Source organism: Callospermophilus lateralis, chromosome 2, assembly GCF_048772815.1.
Source record: "Callospermophilus lateralis isolate mCalLat2 chromosome 2, mCalLat2.hap1, whole genome shotgun sequence".
Lineage (NCBI taxonomy): Eukaryota > Metazoa > Chordata > Mammalia > Rodentia > Sciuridae > Callospermophilus > Callospermophilus lateralis.
Genome location: NC_135306.1, coordinates 122,250,520 through 122,258,216, shown reverse-complemented (window position 1 = coordinate 122,258,216; position 7,697 = coordinate 122,250,520). Strand labels below are relative to the sequence as shown.

At 39.9% G+C, this 7,697-nt stretch overlaps 1 pseudogene; it reads right to left on the bottom strand.

Moving 5' to 3' along the window:
- Nucleotides 1-207: 207 nt before the first annotated feature.
- Nucleotides 208-1,250, bottom strand: LOC143387578 (G patch domain and ankyrin repeat-containing protein 1 pseudogene; annotated as a pseudogene).
- Between the last annotated feature and the right edge of the window lie 6,447 nt (nt 1,251-7,697).

The window sequence follows — 7,697 nt, the reverse complement described above, 5'->3', positions numbered from 1 at the left end:
GGGCCAAAGAATTTTATTTTCTTTCTTTATTTTTTAAAACCACAATACAAGATGTTTATTTCTCAACTCTCAGCCTTTCCTCCCCAAATCAGTGTCCAATGACCAAAACCTGACGGTCTGGCGCATGGGCAGATCCCAGAAAATATAAGTCAAAGGGCCCAAGTCAGAGATCCAAGTTCAGAATTCAAAGCAGACCAGCGTCAGACTTCACCTAAGCCAGAAGTCAAGGTTCATGTATATCCTCAGATCCTGCTCCCAACTCTGTCCTTCTCCTCTTACTTTCTGTTATCTCTCCAGCTCAGTGTGGCCACTCAAGGGGCTCTCTCTCTCCCAAAGCCTGGGTATCCCCAGCTGGGAAGTGTGTGACTCAAGGCTGGGGTGCTGATCTGTACCTAGTCCTTCTTGGTCCCTCTTGAGGACAGTGGGTATAGGGTTGCCACAGCCTTCACCCAGGGGTCCCAGCACTATTCCTGGTTCCCAGTCTCCCCTCAGCAGCAGCTTGAAGCCAGGGCTGGAGGTGGGCAGCCCAAAGGGAAGGTTAGGGGTCAGGGGACACCTGAACAGTGACAGCAGATGAGCAGTGGTTGTAGTCTTCAAAATGGACATCACAGGTCTCGCAGTACTGAGGGGAGGGAGAAGGGCACCCGTTCTTTGGGTTCCATGTCTCTCCATAGCTCTCCCTGATCATGCAGGCCACCTTGGAAAAGCCTGCTTCTTCAGCCGGCTGAGCAGCATCCCTGCCACCCAGCTCACAGACCCCTACCCAGGCAGCCCCTAGGCCCAGGAGATAGTGCATAGCAGCACTCCCGCTGCTCAAGCAGCACACATCAGGGGTGTCCACCAGAAGGCATCTCCAGTGTTGATATTCCCTCCACCTCCCCCTGCCTCACAGGACCCAACAGCCTTCGAAGTTCTGCCAGGTGCCCCTCCTGGACGGCCTTCAATATCCACTAAGACAAAATGATCAGCTTCAAAGGCTCTCCCTTGTCCATGTCTTCCTGATTCTCCTACTGTAACCTCCCTTGTCATTCTTCTTTTCTTCCTTTTTTTCTCCCTAACAGGATCAGGCTGAGATCTCTGGGGCTCAGGTGTACTGCTCTCATCTGCAACACGGCTTCATAGAAAGCCTGTGTTGGAGCCCCATGCAGGGTGGGCTCTGGCTTTTCAGGCTCTGACTGCTGTTGCCCATCCTTCCATAGGTCACTGGGGTCTGTGGCTGGGGTAAACGTGATGAGGGTCAGCCTGGACATGGCTTTTGGAAAAATGTAGACAAAGGAAGGATGAAACAAACAACCTAACCTCATGGCCCCTGTGGTGACCAGTACCACCTCCAGGGATCTTCTGCGAGGAGGAAAGATGGCCTTGGATGAACAACATCCTATTGCCCCAAAACCTGACTCCACAACCTAAAGCCCTGCAGGGCTTAAGGGTCATGGGTCACATGTGAAAACACTGACCCCTAGAATAACAGACCTGGCCCCTTAGTAAAGATTACTAAAACTCCGTGAGGGACTAGCCCTGTGGCTCTACTATGGCAGAGCTCTTGCAAATATAAAGCCCTGGATTCAATGTGCAGCACTGAGAAGAAGAAAAGAAATCTCTAATACATATCATTAAGGAAACTCAAACCGGCCTTTTAATTCCTGCTCGATCCTATTTCGGGGTCTCCTGTTTCCAAACAAAAACAGACGTGACATTTTTCTGCAGTATCTCCAGAAAATGGGAAAGGCTCCTGTCTGCGCTGCTTTGTAGCTTCCGTACACTAAAATGGCGCTATTCTAATCTAAAGAGTTGACAAACAGCAGCATGGCACGAAGACACATGCGTGATGACACCAGCAACAAAACACCCCAAAGGTGGTTTCCCGCGCTGGAACCTTTTCAGTATAAGCACCAAGCATCGCGGGCCTAGCTAGCGCGAGGACCCGGAGTTCTGTCGGTTGGGGTCCTACTTTACATAACGCTCCCACAGTGCCCTTCGCGCCCGCTGCCCCCCACCCCCACCCCCAACAAACACACACAAGTTCATTTCCTGGAGCTGGTTTAAGAAAGGCCCTGAGGAGCCAGAAGGAAACCTCTGGAATGCCAAGAAGCTGTGAAACGAAATAATGTCATGTTGCCCCTCACCATTACTCTGACCAGGGTTCGAAGAACACACTTAAGAGCCTGCAGCACAGCTCTATCCAATCCCTAAGAGGAAATGGAGAAGTGCCAAGGGAGGAACAAAGGAATGGCTGGCACCACCTCAGGTGAGCACGAGGAACCTGACTGGCAATAGAGGCCCAGTGGAAAGACCTAGAATGGAGTCAATCCTCAGGGCTGTAGTGCAGAGCTGGGACCTGAGGGGAAAGGTGTGAGAGAGGCAGGGAGGGATCAGCAAGTCAGCTTGCTCCAGTCCCCATCCCTTCTTGACCCCTTAGTCCCCAAAGAATTTTAAGTAACACATGATAATTTATTATATAAGTTATTATGTTGCTCCACAGTGGAAAAGCTTGTTCCATAGCCTCTGACTTCAAGCTTATCTTTCTAGTACATTTACAACATCTAAATATCAGTTATTACTTTTATAATGAACATTTTTTAAAGCAAACTCTTAGTCTTCAGACCATGATAATAAATCTCATATAAAATCTGTGGTCATTACAGTATGTCACCAGGCAAAATGGATTTAAGTTTTGATTGTAAAGTACCAAACAGGTTGTTTTCTGGATATTTTGAGTGTGTTAAGTAGAAGACAGAAATATTTTGTCATATTATAGTAACCTGATTCACTTCCATATTAAAGAATTAAAACTGTGATCTCTCAGCATGAATGAATGGTAAATAGAACTTTCAGTACTATTTACTTAGGACCTTTGCCCGGAAACTGAATTCATCCTTTCTCAGTCATTTTAAGAGTAAATCCAGAGATACAAAATAACAACATTATGAAGTTCAATTGCATTTTACAAGTTTTAAGAATCTTTATCTGATAAGAATTCTGTAAAAATTAGTGAGTCAGATTTTACAGATGAAAGGAGGGATTTAGGACTTGCTCAAGTACATAAGATCCAGATTTGCGGCTAGTACTCAGTTTACTTAAAACTCAGGTCTGCATTTCTTCTGTGGTACTGCCCCATACTATACCACCTTGGCCAGTATTTCAGCTACACGCTCCTGACAGAGGGATTTTTCGATAGTGAAGTGGCAGCAACATTTTTTTTCTTTCAGTTTTATCCCACAGATATGCTCTCTGCATACTTTCAAAGACTGCCTTCTTATTAAGCATTATCCTTTATTAGGCATTGTACAATCAAGCAGTGAAAATTAGTTCCAATATAACCTTATATCCTAATTCCAAGATAACACACACTTGGAAAATGCTATCCAGTAGTTAAATATTCAGAAAAGTAGTAGAAATTTCATATTTCAAGGCACTGGGTGCTGCTTTGTGCCTCTACCCGATTTGACTTTCATTTTGTATCAGCACTGGACTTTTCCTGTTAGTATAGGAAGAAGTTCATTGTCCTAGTCATCTCAATTTAGGACAAGGGAACGGAACCCTTATGCTGAAACAAATATACACAGGCAGGGGAAAATGCCGACAACATCAAATGTCTGCACTCAAAAATAATTCTAATACTCCTGATGTGTGTTAAACGGCACAATTTTGTATCCATAAGGGAAGAAAGTTGCATAAAAAAACAAGTGACATAAGAAATTGTAAAGGAGACCTCAAATTATGACACACTGTGTTACGAAAGACACTTCAGAGACAAGTGGCATCACTGAATGAAATTTGGATACTTAAAATCATATTTGTTGAATTGCCTGTCATATAAATGTTAATTGTGTGTTAGATTATAAACAAAATGTTGTTTTAAGCAACAGAGATGTTTTAGAGAGATGAGATAATCTCTAAAGCTTTAGAAACTGAATGAGTAGCACACATTGTATAATCACCCACACACTTTGTCATGATTGGAAATATTTGACTTTGTTAGCTCCCTTGTATCTGGAATATTTTATAAAAGTATGGGAATTTCTCCATATCTTACAAGTTATAGAGCCAAAATTCTTTATTTAAGCAATATTGGGCATCTGAGGTTTAAAAAAAATAATTAAAATCTAAAAATAATCACATCTTGCTCAGGAAATCAATACATTAAGTAGTAGGAAAACTTGAAATCACACTCAGATACAGGATTTGTAAATTCGTCTTTAAATGTTTAAAATGTTTTACCTCAATGACTGTTCATTGCCCAAATAACTGTCCATGCTTCTTCGTTGAAATTCCATGGTCTTCCTCAACTGTATCTGAATCTAATCTTTTTGTTCTTATTCCCTGTGTGTTTTCATCTCATATTCCCTGTTTTCTGTTCATGGTGACATTTTTCTCTTCCAAATTTTAGCTCCTGCCCTTCCCACTGCCTGAAGGCTTTTTCCTCATTCTGAATGCTAGTTTGATTCTTTAAGTTCCAACTCAAATGATTTCTCTTTCTTAAATTATTTCCTACTTCCCAGGAAGCATGTTGGCACCCATTTAACCCTAATTACAAACATCTGCAGGCGGTTGTAGCTAACAAGCGCCATTTGTGAACAGTTTGCTCCTTCTTACTGTGAAGCAGAATAGACAATGACTCTTGTTATTGGTGACTACAGAAGCAGACATTTTATTGATAAATGGTCATCTTGCCAGGCTGCAAACACCTATCCTGACAGTACTTCTTCAATGTTTACTGAAAAATCTTTGAGATTGCAAGAACTGATGTGAGAATTAAAGAGGAAGGTTCTCTATGTAAATAACAAGGTACTTCAGAAAGATGCTGATAGACATTCCACTGTATAGATATATTTTTGTTATCTTAATGATGATTAAATCATTAGGTTCTTTTTTTTATAAAATATTTGGGGTTCTTATGGTTGTCATGTCAAAGATCTTTGTCAGATTTCAACATCCCCCAAACTTGATTAACCTCAAAACATTTTGCTTAAAAGTCATGAGACATTCATTATAATTATTTTTCATATTTTGAAATCTAGCTTCTATGAATAAACCTTAAAATGTAAATTTATTAAAATTAAAGGAGATATTTGATGTTTCTTAGTTTGGAGATGGCAGACATAACCATTTATTCAACAAAAATTGATTGAACATCTTCTCTTTTCCTTAAAAATGTAGTAATGTGGAAACTGTGGAAAAGTCTACTTTATATAGGAAAATAACCACTTAAAATAGTATATTTTTAAATAAATATCTGACATTATCTTATGCAAGGTGATATACAGTTTTATTAACACAAACAAGATTTTCCAAACCTTGTGCTAATATTTGGCCTGAGAAAGTTTATTTATCTTTTCTTTACTGGAACTTACTCACCCACAAAATAAGAGAAAGTGAAAGAAAATATTTTCAGATTTTTTTTTTTGTTGTTGTTAACAAATGCTATCAAGTTTTATTCTTATTCATTTTTTTCCACCTGGTCTTTTGAGTGTTTCACAGCTTTTCAGGTTGGAGGAAACCAGAACCATTGTGGTTGTACTCTAAACACTCTGCAGAACAGCAAGGCGTTATGGGAAAGCCCAGAATTATTTATGAAAGGAGGCCCAAATCAGACAGGTACACTAGATTCATTACACAGGAAAGAATATTATTTTTTCTTTTCTGAAATAACCATGGTTGTTAACAAAACTTTCTGTTATACAAAGTTTTCATTATATTGAATGCATCTAAATTCACCCAGGATCTTGCAGCATTGAGTGCCACTGATCTGTCAATGGCAAAGACAGATGGTTCCACGGAGGATGTGAAAAATGCTAGTTTGGGAAACTTATGGTTGATAGAAAGAAAAGGAAAACTTATTTGGGGCAGGCATTTTCTATAGGAAAATATATATTTGATATAAAATTTATGTTAGAAATAAACTTGAGTCAGTATAATATGGCTTAGTAGCCAAAATTTAGAGAGTGAGAGAATTTTTTTTTTTTTAACAATTTTAACTGACCAGAATAGAACAAACTGACTCTGAAGAAATCAGATTCTCCTGAATGGATGTTCCAATGGGAATATGAAAATATATTAGTAGGTATGGCAAAGGGGTTCTCTGTGTGTAGTAGGACATTGACAAAGATGATCTTGAATTTTCCTTTTATTCCACTTTCTCACACTATTCATAGGATGACTTTTTCCTTTTCCTCAAACTGTAGATTTGAAAGGTAAGCATATAAAGATACAGAAGGAGAATATAAAGAAAAGATTCAAAGAAGGGGGAAAATGAAGAGAGACAGGGAGAACTGAAAGAGGAAAATAGAAGGTAGGATGAGGAGAGATGGAAAATTAGAGAAAGGGATGCGTAGAAGATGTCTAATAACTTATTTTTCCTTATCAGGAATGGGCCAGGATACAGAGACTAACATACAAACTCCTAGTTAAACCTCCATGACATTAGCATATTAGACAGGTCTTCCCACAGTGCCAGGGTGGCCGCTGACTTTGGCCTGATCTCTTGTATACTGAGTCCTGCCTCTGAGTCCCACATGGAACACAGTGGAAAAACAATGCTACAGAAAACCCCACTTGCTTATGAACAGAGCTATAAACCTCTGTGCAGAGCCTGGGGCTTGCTTTTTGCCTAACTGGTCTTCACCTCCTCATGCTTCCAGCATTGTTTCTTATCCCCCTGTTTTCTTCTGCCCTTTTTATTTATTACAATGATTTCCTCTTGATGCTCATCTGACTTTTTTTGATAGCCGTTTTGTCTCTTTATCTCATTCACATTCCCTCCCTATTAGACATGCCCCTTTCAGCACTTTTCTTGGGCATTACATGACCTACTCACTCATTCATGTTACCCTATAAAATTCAAACTGTTTCTTTCTCACAGGCTTAGAAAAATTTGCTGATCTCTGCCTCGTGGCATTCAACTCCGATGGGGATACATACCAGACAATACCCAAACATTCTGGAGGCAATGAAGTGAAGAAACTCTCTCATTAAGAAATTACACCTTAAATATAATTTTTTGTTCCTCTTGCAGTAAACTTATGTTGACTTATAAGGCAGTGATGAGGAAAGGTTAAAAGGAAAAGCCACAAGCAGAAACATAATAACTTGAAAAAAATTACTGAAATAAGTCCTGTTGGCTGAGACACAATGTGAGCCTCCCTCCACCCCCATGTAAAACAGAATTCATTCCAGAACCCATAGCTGCAGCATGGCATTGAATACATGCTATTTTAATGATTTGAAATGAAAGATGAACAAAGTGATGTGAATGGAATTTTTTTATATATATATCAGGGATTAAAGCCAGGGGTGTTTAACCACTGAACTACATCCCAGCCCCCTTTGTTAATTTTTATTTTGAGACAGGGTCTCACTAAGTTGCTTAGGGCCTTGCTAAATTGCTGAGGCTTAGCTTTGAACTTGCAATCCTCCTGCCTCAGCCTCCCCAGCTGCTGGGATTACAGGCATGTATCACTGCACCCAGCTGTGAGTTTTTAAAATTCTTTTAACAACTCTGTGAGTACTTTTTTCCCCCCAAAGATCTAACAGACTCACTGGTTTATAAGTCAACATTAGGAAAGATATTTTTCTTTCTTTACAGGTTAGCAAATATGAAAAATTTTTTTGATATATCACTGGAGTCACAAGACACAATGTGGGCAGTTTAACATTTCTCACAATATCTCTGAATTTTGACATTTTGATAGCAAGAC